The 15,450-nt window shown below is 46.2% G+C and overlaps 1 protein-coding gene and 1 pseudogene across 2 annotated transcripts in view; one reads left to right on the forward strand and one right to left on the reverse strand.

Annotated features, from left to right (window-relative positions):
- The window catches only part of LYRM4 (LYR motif containing 4), a 169,609-nt gene that overhangs the window by 93,842 nt on the left and 60,317 nt on the right, over window positions 1-15,450 (reverse strand). The window lies entirely within an intron of this gene.
- On the forward strand, window positions 1,870-4,831 carry LOC142046429 (uncharacterized; annotated as a pseudogene).

Raw genomic sequence — 15,450 nt, forward strand, 5'->3', positions numbered from 1 at the left:
CAGAATTTTTCTTTAGACATGAAAGGGGGGGGCTGATGGAGCTCAGCCCCCAGTTGCTATGATGAGGACGGTTACCAGCCGTTTCTGTACCATCTACTGGGAATGACCGGGAGTCATTCCTATTTTTACCCAGGCGCCCCCGGCCGACCTCACCTGAGGCCAGCCAGGAGCACTCAGGGGCTGATGATGAGGATGGATATCAGTCATATTGTACCATCTGCCACCAGGGAGGGAGGGGGAGAGGATGCTGCTTCATTGCATGCCGCAGCACGCGTCTACCAGCAGCATGCAGTAGACATAGGGTGACATTGAAAAAAGTCAAGAAACGATTTTTTCCCCCTTTCTTTCACGGGGGGGGGGGGGGGGTAAATTGACGACATATACCCTGAACACCCCGACAATGTGTTTGACCCTACAGGCATTGGGAGCTCAGCCAAGAATGCAAATGCTTTTCGGAGACTGCGGGGACTGTGGGATAGCTGGAGTCCTCAGTACCCCCCTCCCTCCCTCCATGAGCGTCCATTTGATTCTTTGGCTTTCCGTTACGCTTGTCACACAGCACTGTGCTGTGGCCTCTGTCTATCATAGCCTGGAGATTTTTTCAAATGCTTTGGCATTTCGTCTTCTGTAACGGAGCTCTGATAGAACAGATTTGTCTCCCCATACAGCGATCAGATCCAGTATCTCCCGTACGGTCCATGCTGGAGCTCTTTTTGGATTTGGGACTGCATCGCCACCCGTGCTGATCAGAGCTCCACACGCTGGGCAAACAGGAAATGAAATTCAAAAGTTCGCGGGGCTTTTCCTGTCTACCTGGCCAGTGCATCCGAGTTCAGATTGCTGTCCAGAGCAGTCACAATGGTGCACTGTGGGATACCGCCGGAGGCCAATACCATCGATTTGCGGCCACACTAACCCTAATCCGATATGGTAATACCGATTTTAGCGCTACTCCTCTCATCGGGGAGGAGTACAGAAACTGGTTTAAAGAGCCCTTTATATCGATATATAAGGGCCTCGTTGTGTGGACGGGTGCAGCGTTAAATTGGTTTAACGCTGCTAAAAATCGGTTGTGATAACTGCACTTTGATTCTTTTAACAGGATTGTTTCCTATAACAGAGATATTTAAATGCACTCGCAATTATATATAGCAATTTTTCCTAATTTGATTTAATACTGACTGCTGTGTTTAATCAATAAGCAACTCTCAAGCAGTACACTACCTAACTGCATTCATTTTTTAATCTGAGGAGTACAATATTTTTAAAGGAAGATTCAATTTTACCAAATCAAGAGGTCAAACCACAGTTCATCCAAATTTTAAGTTGCGACTCTACGAAATAATTTCAATATTATTTACTTAAAAAACATTTTTAACCTCAGGCCTCATTGGAGTGAAGTTCTCTGAATTGTTCTGAAATTATCAGGATATACTACCAAATGAACACATGTATAATAGCACTGGAAGGTCCAAAGTCTCTGAGGGCCTGGTCTACACTACGATTTAGGTCTAGGTCGAATTTAGCAGCGTTACCCTTGATTTAAGCTTCCTGGACCTGTCCACATGATGAAACCCTTTTTTTCGACTTAAAGGGCTCTTTAAATCGATTTCTTTACTCCAACCTCCGACGAGGGATTAGCGCTGAAATCGGGCCTTGCTGGGGTGGAGTGGAAGGAATTTCGAGGTATTGGCCTCCGGGAGCTATCCCAGAGTGCTTCACTACTGTGACCGCTCTGGACAGTGCTCTCAACTCAGATGCAACTGGCCAGGTAGATAGGAAAAGGTCTGCAAACTTTTTGAATCTTATTTCTGTTTGGTCAGCATAGCAAGGTGCAGGTGAGTGCAGATCTCATCAGCCAGAGTGACCATGATGGAGTCCCAGGATCGCCAAAGAGCTCCTAGCATGCACCAAACAGAAGGTACGGGATCTGCTCGCCATAGATTTCATAGACTCTAGGACTGGAAGGGACCTCGAGAGGTCATTCGAGTCCAGTCCCCCCCTCATGGCAGGACCAAATACTGTCTAGACCATCCTGATAGACATTTATCTAACCTACTCTTAAATATCTCCAGAGATGGAGATTCCACAACCTCCCTAGGCAATTTATTCCAGTGTTTAACTACCCTGAAGTTAGGAACTTTTTCCTAATATCCAACCTAAATCTCCCTTGCTGCAGTTTAAGCCCATTGCTTCTTGTTCTATCGTTAGAGGCTAAAGTGAACAAGTTTTCTCCCTCCTTCTGATGACACCCTTTTAGATACCTGAAAACTGCTATCATGTCCCTCTCAGTCTTCTCTTTTTCCAAACTAAATAAACCCAATTCTTTCACCCTTTCCTTCATAGGTCAATGTTCTCAAGACCTTTAATCATTCTTGTTGCGCTTCTCTGGACCCTCTCCAAATTTCTCCACATCTTTCTTGAAATGCAGTGCCCAGAACTGGACACAATACTCCAGTTGAGGCCTAACCAGCGCAGGTAGAGCGGAAGAAATGACGTTCTCGTGTCTTGTTTCACAACACATCTGTTTAATGTAGCCCAGAATCACATTTGCTTTTTTTTTTTGCAACAGTATCATATCACACTGTTGACTCATATTTAGCTTGTGGTCCACTATGACCCCTAGATCTCTTTCTGCCATACTCCTTCCTAGACAGTCTCTTCCCATTCTGTATGTGTGAAACTGATTGTTCCTTCCTAAGTGGAGCACTTTGCATTTGTCTTTATTGAACTTCATCCGGTTTACCTCAGACCATTTCCCCAATTTGTCCAGATCATTTTGAATTTTGACCCTGTCCTCCAAAGCAGTTGCAATCCCTCCCAGTTTGGTATCGTCCGCAAACTTAATAAGCGTACTTTCTATGCCAACATCTAAGTCGTTGATGAAGATACTGAACAGAGCTGGTCCCAAAACAGACCCCTGCGGAACCCCACTTGTTATACCTTTCCAGCAGGATTGGGAGCCATTAATAACTCTGAGTACGGTTACCCAGCCAGTTATGCACCCACCTTATAGTAGCCCCATCTAAATTGTATTTGCCTAGTGTATCGATAAGGATATCATGCGAGATCGTATCAAATGCCTTACTAAAGTCTAGGTATACCACATCCACCGCTTCTCCCTTATCCACAAGACTCATTATGGGGAGACAAATCCCCATAACAAATGCCATATGGAGAGACAAATCTATGCTAGCTGAACTCCGTTCCAATGAACGAAATACCAAAACATTAGAAAAAGTCTCAAAGGGCATGAAGGACAGAGTCCATAAGAGGGACGCAAAGCAGTGCCATGTGAAAATTAGGGAGCTAAGGCAAGCCTACCAAAAAAACAGAGAGGCAAATGGATGCTCAGGATCAGAGCCCCGAACATGCCGCTTCTACGCTGAGCTGCATGCCATGCTAGAGGGTGCAGCCACCACTACCCCAACCCTGTGCTTTGACTCGGTCAATGGAGAATCACGCAATAGGGAAGCGTGTTTTGGGGACGAAGAAGATGATGAAGAAGAGACTGAAGATAGCTCACAACAAGGAAGCAGAGAAACCGGTTTCCCCAACAGCCAAGAAATGTTTCTCACCCTAGATCTGGACCCATCAACCCCCAGACCCACCCAAGGCGGGGGCCCAGACCCTGAAGGCGAAGAAGGGACCTCTGGTGAGTGTATCTTTGTAAATATTGCACGTGGTTTAAAAGCAAGCGTGTTTAATGATTAAACTGCCCTGGCATTCGTGGATAGTACAGCTACTGGAAAAGTCTGTTACGTGTATGGGGATGGAGCGGAAATACTCTAGAGTCTAGGGACATCTCCATAAAACTCTCCTGGATGTACTTCCAAAGCCTTTGCAAAAGGTTTCTGGGGAGGGCAGCCTTATTCCGTCCACCATGGTAGGACACTTTACCATGCCAGGCCAGTAGCATGCAGTCTGGAATCATTGGATAACAAAGCATGGCAGTGTATGGTCCTGGTGTCTGCTGGCATTTAAACAACATCCGTTCTTTATCTCGCTGTGTTACCCTCAGGAGAGTGATATCATTCGTGGTCACCTGGTTGAAATACGGTGATTTTATTAAGGGGACATTCAGAGGTGCCAGTTCCTGCTCGGCTGTTTGGCTGTGGCTGAACAGAAATGTTCCCCATTGTTAGCCATGTGGTGGGGGGAGGGGTGAAGTGTGAGTGACCTCTCACACCAAACCAGCAGGCTCTCAATACAAGAGGCAACATACGCCCTTGTAAAGAAAGCACATGTGCTGTATAATGTGAACAGCAATGTTTAACCTGAAAGAGTGTACCCACAGTACTCTAAAATGTGTCTTTTTAATTACCACTCTCCCTTTTCCTCCACCAGCTGCAAATGTTTCTCCTTCACAGAAGCTAGCAAAGATTAGAAGGCAAAAAAAAACGCACTCAGCATGAAATATTCTCTGAGCTCTTGCTCTCCTCCTACACTGACAGAGCACAGCAGAATGCATGGAGGCAGACAATGTCAGAGTGCAGAAAAGCACAATATGAACACAAGCAGAGGTGGTGGGCTGAAGAGAGTAAGTGGTGGGCTGAAGATGATAGGTGGTGTGAGCTTGCTGACAGAAGGCAAAAGTCGATACTCAGGCTGCGGGAAGATCAAACTCATATGCTCCAGCGTACGGCTGAGCTGCCGGAAAGGCATCAGGAGCACAGACCGTTGCTACAACCCCTGTCTAACCAACAGCCCTCCTCCCCAAGTGCCATAGCCTCCTCATCCAGATGGCCAAGAAAGTGGGGCAGGGGCCTCCAGCCACTCCACCCTAGAGGATTGCCCAAGCAACAGAAGGCTGGCCTACAATAGGTTTTAAAGTTTTTAAGTTTTAAGGCTTTAAAGTGCAGTGTGGCCTTGTCGTTCCCTCCTCCCCCACCCACCTGATGCTTCGCTCCTCCCCCACCCCTCCTGGGCTACCTTTGCTGTTATCCCCATTTGTGCGATGAATTAATAAAGAATGCATGAATGTGAAGCAACAATGACTTTATTGCCTCTGCAAGCGGTGACTGAAGCGGGGAGGGGAGGGTGGCTAGCTTACAGGGAAGTAGAGTGAATCAAGGGCCGGGGGTGGGGAGGTTCATCAAGGAGAAACAAACAGAATTTTCACACTGTAGCCTGGCCAGTCATGAAACTGGTTTTCAAAGCTTCTTTAACGCGTACTGCGCCCTTCTGTACTCTTCTAACCACCCTGGTGTCTGACTGCACATAATCAGCAGCCAGGCGATTTGCCTCAACCTCCCACCCCGCCATAAACGTCTCCCCCTTACTCTCACAGATATTGCGGAGCGCACAGCAAGCAACAATAACAATGGGAATATTGGTTTCGCTGAGGTCTATCCGAGTCAGTAAACTGCACAGTGCGCTTTTAAACGTCCAAATGCACATTCTACCACCATTCTGCACTTGCTCAGCCTATGGTTGAATAGCTCTTGACTACAGTCCAGGCGGTCTGTGTATGGCTTCATGAGCCATGGCATTAACATCCCCAAATGTTATTTTCTGGTCTGGAAAGAAAGTCCCTTCCTGCAGCTTTTGAAACAGAACAGAGCTCCTGAAGACGCGAGCATCATGTACCTTTCCCGGCCATCCCACGCTGATGTTGGTTAAACGTCCCTTGTGATCCACCAGTGCTTGCAGCCGTATTGAAAAGTACCCCTTTCAGTTTATGTACTTGCTGGCCTGGTGCTCCGGTGCCAAGGCAGGGATATGGTTTCCATTTATCGTCCCATCACAGTTAGGGAATCCCATTTCAACAAAACCATCCACTATGACCTGCACATTTCCCAGAGTCACTACCCTTGATAGCAGCAGCTCTTTGATTGCATTGGCTACTTGAATCACAGCAGCCCCCACAGTAGATTTGCCTTCTTCAAACTGATGCCCGACTGACCGGTAGCTGTCTGGCGTTGCAAGCTTCCACAGGGCTATTGCCACCCGCTTCTCAACTGTGAGGGCTGCTCTCATCTTGTTATTCTGGTGCTTCAGGGCAGGGGAAAGCAAATCACAAAGTTCCATGAAAGTGCCCTTATGCATGCGAAAGTTTCGCAGCCACTGGGAATCGTTCCAGACCTGCAACACGATACGGTCCCACCAGTCTGTGTTTGTTTCCCCGACCCAGAATCGGCGTTCCACAGCATGAACCTGCCCCATTAACACCACGATGTGCGAATTGCCAGGGCCCGTACTTTGTGAGAAGTCTGTGTCCATGTCTATGTCCTCAACACTCTTGTCACTGCGCTGCCGTCACCTCCTCGCCTGGTTTTGCTTTGGCAGGTTCTGGTTCTGCATATACTCCAGTATAACGTGCGTGGTGTTTACAGTGCTCATAATTGCCACGGTGATCTGAGCAGGCTCCATGATCCCAGTGCTGCGCTGAAAAAAGGCGCGAAATGATTGTCTGCTCTGATGGAGGGAGGGGGGACTGACGACATGGCTTACAGCGAATTAAACTCAACAAAAGGGGTGCCTTTGCATCAAGGAGAAACACAACTGTCACACAGAATGGCCCCCTCAAGGATAGCTCAGTGGCTTGAGCATTGGCCTGCTAAATCCAGGGTTGTGAGTTCAATCCTTGAGGGGCCAGTTGGGGATTGGTCCTGCTTTGAGCAGGGGGTTGGACTAGATGATCTACTGAGGTCCCTTCCAACCCTAATAATCTATGATTCTATGATTGAACTGAAAACCCTGGGTTTAGCAGGCCATTGATTACACAGAGGGAGGAAGTGAGGAAGCAAATGAATACAAAATAAATTGGGTCTATTTCTTCTTTTGATCCATTCCATCTATCTTTTACATCTTAGGCTGGCAGCAGACGGTGCAGTTCGACTGCTAGCTATCATCATCTCCTGGGTGCTCGGCAAAAGATGCTGCATCACGACTGCTAGCCACCGTCATCTCCTGGGTGCTCAGCAGAACATGGGAATGACCTGGCTGAGTCACTCCCTTGTCTGCCCAGGCACCCCGACTGACCTCAATGAGGTCGGTTAAAAGAGCACCCAGGAGTGTCATAGTATTTTATCCCCAATCTGAACCTTAAGAGTCCAAAAAATGAAGTACTAGCATGAATTTCTCTAAGCTTAATTACCAGCTTAGGTCTGATACGGTGCCACCAATCAGGCCTTTGAGTGCCTGATAAACTCTGGTCTCCCCAAAACCTTCCCTGGGGACCCCCAAGACCCAGACCCCCTGGATCTTAATACAAGGAAAGTAAACTCTTTCCCTCACTAGTGCCTCTCCTAGGCTTTCCCTCCCTGGGTTACCCTGGAAGATCACTGGGATTCAACTCCTTGAATCTTAAAACAGAGGCTTTCCCTCCCTCACCCAGAGGCAATACAGATTCAAGCTCCGTGAATCTAAACAAAGGGATTCCCCCTTCCCCTCCCTTCTTTCTCCCTGTCTCCCACCACTTCCCTGGTAAGTACAGACTCAATTCCCTTGAGCCTCAACAGGAGAAAAAAAATCAAACAGGTCTTAAAAAGCAAAACTTTTAATAAAAAGAAAGAAAAAAAAAGTAAAAGTTATCTCTGTAATCTAGATGTAAATATTACAGGGTCTTTCAGCTTATAGACAATAGAGAAAAAGCTTTCTCCAGCAGAAATACAATTTAAAATACTTTCAGCAAATACACATTAAAACTCTACCAGCCAGATACACAGTTGCAAATACAGAAACAATTAAAAGACTATAACCGCCTTTCTACTCAATACTCACTATTCTGAATATATAAGAGACTGTAGCAGGGAGATTGGCAAGAAACCTGGTTGCACGTCTAGTCCCTTCCAGGACTCAGAGAGAACAAAGCAAAACCCAAAAAACACAAACAAAGGCTTTCCTCCACCGAGATTTGAAAGTATCTTGTTTCCTGATTGGTCCTCTCGTCAGGTGTTGTTTGTTAACCCTTTACAGGTGAAAGAGACATTAACCCTTAGCTATCTGTTTATGACAAGGAGTATGACAACAATGGCTACCAGTCGTAACACATCGTCTGCTGCCAAAAGGCAACGAGCTGCTGCTGTGTAGCAATGCAGTCCCACATCTGCCAGCACACAGGTGACGGTCAGCTGTATGGGCTCCATGCTTGCCATGGTATGGTGTCTGCACAGGTAACCCAGGAAAAAAGGTGCGAAAAAATTTTCTGCTGTTGCATTTACGGGGGGAGACAGGAAGGGGGGTCTGACAACATGTACCCAGAATCACCAGTGACACTGTTTTTGCCCCATCAGGCATTGGGGATCTCAACTCAAAATTCCAACGGGCAGCAGAGACTGCAGGAACTGTGGGATAGCTACCCACAGTGCAGCACTCCGAAAGTCAATGCTAGTCTTGGTACTGTGGGTGCAGTCCACTGACTTAATGCATTTAGAACATTTTGTGTGGTGACACACACAACTGACTGTATAAAAACGATTTCTGAAGAACCAACTTCTATAAATTCGACCTAATTTCATAGTGTAGACGTACCTTGAGCTTTTAGCAGTATAAAATACACAAGATGGGTGCTAGTAACGCAGGTTTCTAAAGATGTGGGCTCAGTAGTTTAAGGATCAGATTGAAACACCAATGGTCACTGAAACCACAGACTGAAATCTAGACAGGCTCTTTTCAGCTTTTCCTTTTCCTAAGGAAGAAAGGTGGAATTCCCTTCAGCTTATCACATGCCAACTTTTGGATGGGGCCTTAAAAATAAGGTCCCATCTCTATTATGTAAACAGGAAAAATCCCATGACACATTTAATAAAAGTAGATATTTGCTCCCAGTGACTTTGGCTAAATTATCCTTTTTCTGAAGGGCCATATATTTTACTGAGGGAATTCTGTGCCACTTTGCAATGCAGATTTTTGCAGAAATTAATGTGTGCACAGAATTCCATCCTCCCCAAAAAAGGACATTGACTGGTATTTTGAAGGAAATTACCAAAATAACTGAAACTGGTGTGATTATATAGTGTTATTTTAACAAATAAAATTTGCAGATTTTTAAAATATTTGCCAAAATTTTAAAATTTTGGCACAGAATTCCCCCAGGAATAATATTTGTATTAAGATATAGGGTCATATTCCTTTATTGGTTTGAATTTAATTATGAGAATACCTACAGCTTGGGCAGACATTTTAAAATATTGAATCCAAGCAAATAAAACAAATGATTGGTAGGCCTTCCACCTAAAGGAAGGATGTGTTTCACTGATGTTATTAGAATTTGTATAATGCTTTGGGAATTTTCAGAATAAAGATGATAGAGATATGTAAGTTGTTATGATTGGGATGCAACAGTCAATCTATCCTTATTGTCAAAACTCCTTTTAGGATCTACTTAGGAACTAACCAAACTATCTGTAAGAAGATGTGATACTGAGATATTGAGCTCTCAGGTGCAGGGGCTAGGTCTAGATTGTTTAAATTTGGGGTCTAACCTTGGGCTCCTAAATCCTTATTTAGAAATTTAAATAAGTGGCCTAATTTTCAGAAGTGCTGAGTGGTTTTCATTCAGGTCAAACATTAGACACAGCTAGCTCAGAATAATGGACAAATGTATCATCTGAAATTCTGCAAGAGGGTTGAAGGAAGGGTCCTGTCAGGAAACTATTTAAAACAGTATGTGCTAAATAGCATCTTAATCAAGTAATTTGTTTAGCTTAACAAAGGACAACATGATTGATATTTTTATGGTTAATACAGCAAAAGCTCTTTTATCTGGCACTTCACCAACCGGCAAGCTCTATAAACCAGCATTTCTGATCTGCACTGGAAGTCTGGCTTATAATGCGGTTGGTGTGGGGCCGGCAGGGGGCTGGGGAGTGAGCTCTTGAAGCGAGTTTGGGTCCTGGAGGGGGTTTAGGGCACGGGGGCTTCTAGGTGCCGGATGGGGGGGGTGCTCACTGCCAGTGGTTCCCTGCAAGCAGCTCCCTGTCTCCGCTGTTGCTGATGGAGGCACACCCAGGTGGCCCTGCAGGCATGATGCCTCCCTCCCCACTCCTCAAGCGCTGAAGCTGCAGCTCCCAGCCCATTGGCTGGGAACCGCAACCAATGGGAGCTACAGGGGGCAGCTCCTGCAGACAGAGGCTGCTTACAGAGTCGCCTGTCCATGCCTCTGCCACGAGCAACAGGGACGGGAAGCCGCTTGCAGGGAGCCACTGGAGATGAGCACCCCCCCGCCATCTGGAACCCTAGCCTCCTCCCATGCCCCAACCCTCCTCCCGGACCCAAACTCCCTCCCAGAGCCGTGCCCCACAGCCCTTCCCACACTCCGCCCGCCCCCCACTCCAAACTCCTCTCTCTGAGTTAACCTGCATCCCCCATGCCCCCAGCATGCCCATTAAAAAAGCTTTTACTGTATGTAGTCCAAACGGATTTTTCAACATTCAGGTTTACTTTAGAATGACCTGACTCAGCCAGAGGGAAAACTGGTTTGGAAAATGTGAGTTCTTTAGCCTATATTGCTGTAATCTCAACACTGAACTTTTGAAGTGCAGAATCAATCAAAAATGTTAATTTAAATAGAAATTCTGTCACAGCAATGCTTAAGTATTAAATTCACAAAGTAACAACTTGATCATCTGCCATGCTGATTCAGGGGAATCTTAGCATATCTTAGACTCCAACCACAGCAGGGTTCCAAATCAACCTTCTTGAAGTGTATTGGGTCAGTAGCATCCTTTTATCTTGGGGGCATACTGCTTTTACTAGTCGTATCACATCTCTGCTACCAAAAATGAGAACCCCAAGCAACAACAGGAATTATAAATTAAAATGTGTATGCCATAAATAAGAGCAAAAAACAGTTATTGATCAGGAGTGACCTCAAGATGCTTGTATCTTTGCTGGCAGAAACTTCAAACACGGTGAAAGTGATGATTTTGATCACTGGGAGTTCATCCAACATGCAGGCACTGCAGTGCACTTTGTACCAGTAGGGTGTGATGCGTGACCAAGAATGTGGGACAAGAGTAATTTTTAAAAGTGTGTGGGAGGGTGAAGAGAAATAACAAGCAATACAGAAATAGGGTGAAAAAGTGACATACAAGTGTGCTCTTTCCTTACTACTAACAAAAGTGTGATGCAGTGGTGTATGCAAAAACCTCCATTTTAAATTTCAAAACTCATTGCATATTCAGAATCTGGTGTAACACCGGGAGGTTCTAAAAGATGAAGGGTGCAGTTAGGGGAGGACAGACTGCAGGCATTTTGGATCAAGAATTGTATTTGTAAAACGTCTTTGTTTGATGCCTAGAAGAATGGGAGACTGATATTTCATTGAAGGTCCCAAGTGCTACTGTAATAAAAAATAATCATAATGTAATGCAGATATTGTATTTAAAAAATTTCTGCAATAGATGAAAAAAGTTGGCTACAACGTGGGCAGCCTGTCACACAACACTGCATGTTACCCATATCAACCAAATCTGTATGTTTATTTAAGACTGCATGTCTGAGGAAGGAGAGGAGCAAGCTGCATCTGGGAAGTAGGATCCAAACAACGGGGCCCTGATTATGGACACAATAGTAGCTACAAACAAAAATAAGTGAAACCAAATTCATGTTAACACATATGTATCAACTTACAGTTGTATAACATATGCGAAGAGCAGTGATCACAGTGTTTCTGTGCAGCCATTTATCCACTGCAATGGTCTATGCCCAGGCTAATATTTTACTAGTAGATTCATGAATGTCAAACATAAACTTGCATTCCACAGGACAAGAAATATCAAATCAATTATTCTATTCAAGAAACCAGGGTGGGCATGGATAGCAATAATTTACAGGAATACGACAACCAGGTATGTCTAAATATTATGACAAAGTTCCTCCTCTACCTTGGTGGGTCCTGCGCTTATTGGCGGATTTGCTTACCTCACAGATTCACCCTGTGGGTCAGGAAACAGCCCAGATACCTTCCCCTCTGACCTGGACCGTGGCTTCTACCAATTCCTCCTGTGTTAGATCAGGAGTTGGGAGGAACCAGGGCCCGCCCTCTACTCTGGGTTCCAGCCCAGGGTCCTATGGACTGCAACTGTCTAGAGCGCCTCCTGGTACAGTTGCATGACAGCTATAATTCCCTGGGCTACTTCCCCATGGTATCCTCCCAATACCTTCTTTGTTCTCACCACCAGACCTTCCTCTTGATTTCTGATAATCCTTGTACTTCTCAGTCCTCCAGCAGTAGGCCCACTCACTCTCAAGCTTCTTGCACACCTCTTGCTCCGAGTTCTTCACACGCACTTCCTCCTCCCTGGCTCCCTTTGGCCTGACTGGAGTGAGCCCTCTTATAGCATCAGAGGGGCCTTAATTAGAGTCAGGTCCTTAACAGCCTCACCTAACTCTTAGCAGGTTAATTGGAGTCAGGTCTTCTCATAAGACTGGAGCAGCCCCTGCTCTGGTCACTCTGGGAACAGAAAACTGCTTATCCAGTGGCCAGTATATCTCCCTTCTACTACTCTGCTGTTCTCAACTGGCCTGGGTCTATCACGATAGGCAGAAGATTGTTTGTGAAACACATTATTATGTTAGCTGGCTTCCCATGATTATCCCATCCTCCATACCCTTACAGAAACTCTTGAACTATCTGTCAATTTGCTACCCTCAGAGAGTCAAACCAACATGAGATGAACCAAGCCCTTTGTGTTTAGAAATAACATCCTTTACTTAAGAACTTAAAGGCTGGATCCAGTGCTTAAAGGTTGGAGCAGAATTAAAGAAAGGAAATAAAAGTCTCCAATTATTCCACAAGAAATCTAACAAAGCTTTTATTTCTTTCACTGCAAAGCATTCATGCATCACTGTAAAAGCATTTTAAATGAGAGGCAAATGGCATTTAAAACAGCTTCATTTCCTATTTAGGGTGGACTTGAGAGACGAGCGGAGGGAGTATGTAGGAAGGAGCATGGCTGAAGAGAGAAATAAAAGCACAGTAGCTGGCACTTCTGTGCAATAATATTACCAGCCTGCTGAGAGCAATTACAATAACACAGACAGCACTCGCTTTATTGTGACCTTATTGAATTAACTTTGAGGGGAAAAAACCCTGAGATTCAGCAGGGAATTTATTAGAAAATTTTAATGCCAACTTAACTTTGATCCAAAGGCCTCGATATTAAAGGTCATATCTATTACTATTCTGTGGGAAACTTTGGGTCTCTGCTCCTGTGTTCTACCCTTCCTTATCTTTGTTTTCTTTTACAAAAATAGGTCAGAACTCTCCCTCCCTCTCTCTAAGTTTCATGACACTTTTATATTAGAAACACAGTATCAATGTCCGTGTTTTACAGTAAGAGCCAGGAAGTAAAATAAATAAGTCTAATTTTTACAATTTCAAAAGAAATCTTAAGCAAGCAAGCAGCAAATAAGAACTGAAAAAATTAAGAAACTAAATGAACACTTTCAGTACTCTGAATTCATTACTGCTATTTAGGTACACAGCTTTTTAAAAAAAATTAAATCAATTAACTGGCCATAAATAATGAATCATTCTTCCAGTATGCTCAGTAAACTATTATGTATCACTCATGTCAAACCCCTGTTGACTTCAGTAAGAACAGTAAATGCTCTTCACTGAATCTAAAGATTAAACCCTTTATCTGGTAAACTGGTACAATTACCCCGCCCCCCCCTCAAAAAAAAAATTTGGGAACAGGTATATTTAAAGTCTGTGAATATTAGTTTTTCAAAGGTTTGGAACAAGAACTGTCTTTTCGTTCTGTGTCTGTACAGCACCCAGCGCAATGATATTCTTGCCCCTGACTGTGACTCCCATGTGTTACTGCCATGCAAATAAATAGGATCACATCCCACATCATCATGGTGGGAGCTGCAGGCACTCAGAACCTCTCTCAGGTCATGCATGTATTGGGCTGCTTACTCTCTAGAACAACTACTGCTAATAGATCTGTAGGGCTGATGGGTATTTACTTGAAAAGAAAATACTCAGCTTTTCAGCCTGAGAGTATGGAAGAGACAGAGAGATGGTCTGTGCTTTTATTAATCGGTATCAAAAGGCAGTGAGAAACAAGAAGCCTGTGGTTACATCGTGCCACTCTATTTCAAACGAGAGTGTGCATTAATAAAGTGGGAAATGGTGGTACACTGAATCAAGCACAGAGGCTTCATCATTAATGTAGAGAAGGGAAGCCTAGAGCAGGAGTCGGCAACCTATGGCACACGTGCCAAAGATGGCATGCGAGCCAATTTTTAATGGCACACTGCTGCCTGCTGGAGTCCCAGCAGGCAGCAGTGTTCTATTAAAAATCCTGTCCAGCCCAGCCCGCTCCCCTCCGTAGGGGTAAGGGGCAGAAGCTTGGTCCTGCCAGCTCCCCTGCCTCTTCCCGCAGTGTGCTGGGTGTCTGCCCCTCCTCTGCCTCCGTCCCTCCCTCCCTATCCGCCAATCAGCTGATGGCCCTTGCAAGGGAGGGGGTCAGGAAAGAGCAGAGTCAGCGTGCTCGTTGCTCCCAGCGGAGGCAGAGAAGAAGCAGGGGCAGGGCCTTGGTGGGTGTGTGTGTGTGTGTGTTGGAATAGGGGCATATCCTCTCCAGGCCCCTGCCCTCACCCCCCTGTCCCACACACTCCCAGCCCTCTGCCCTGACCCCGCCTCACACCCCCCCAGCCCTCTGCCCTGAGCCCTACAGACACTCCCAGGCCCATGCCCTGTGCCCCCCTCATACACACCCAGCCCTCTACTTGACTCCTTCACACACACCCCCACAACCCCAGCCCTGACTCTGGCACCCCCACACATGCACAGCCCCCTCCCCACCCCCTGCCCTGACGCCTGCACCCTCTCACATGTCCGCAGCCCTCTGCCCTGACTCTTGCACCCCCCCACATCCCCAGACCACCCCCAACCTGACTCTTGCACCCCCCACATCACCACTCCCACCCTGAGCACTTAATGGGAACTCCTGCACCACCCCCATATTCCCACCTGCACCCCTCGCACCAAATGGGAGCTGCCAAGGTAAGTGCCCCACACCCAAACCTCCTGCCCCAACCATGAGCCCCCTCCCTCATTCTAGCTCCTGGCTAGACCCTTCACCCCCAGCCCTGTGCTCAGTGCACTCCCACCCTCAGCTCAGTGCAGAGAGAGGAAGAGAATGGGCCAGAACCAGGGAGAAGGTAGATACCCATTGTATGTGGGCAAAGCCAGGGCCAGGGCCAGAGCCAGGGCCCTAGACTGCCAGTGTGCTAGGCGGGTCTGGCAGCCGGGATCCCGGCTAGCAGGAGCCGGCGGATGGAAACCCTGAGTGGCACTGGGCTGACGGTCTGGGGTTCTGGCTGCTGGACCCTTGCCAGCTGGGGTCCCGGTCGCAGGCCCCGCTCAGCCTGCTGCCGGCCTAGGTGAACAGAACTCCAGGCCAGCAGAAGGCTAAGTGGGCCGGCGGCGTAAGATCAACATTTTAATTTAATTTTAATGAAGCTTCTTAAACATTTTGAAAACCTTTA

This window comes from Chelonoidis abingdonii, chromosome 2 (assembly GCF_003597395.2).
Source record: "Chelonoidis abingdonii isolate Lonesome George chromosome 2, CheloAbing_2.0, whole genome shotgun sequence".
NCBI lineage: Eukaryota > Metazoa > Chordata > Testudines > Testudinidae > Chelonoidis > Chelonoidis abingdonii.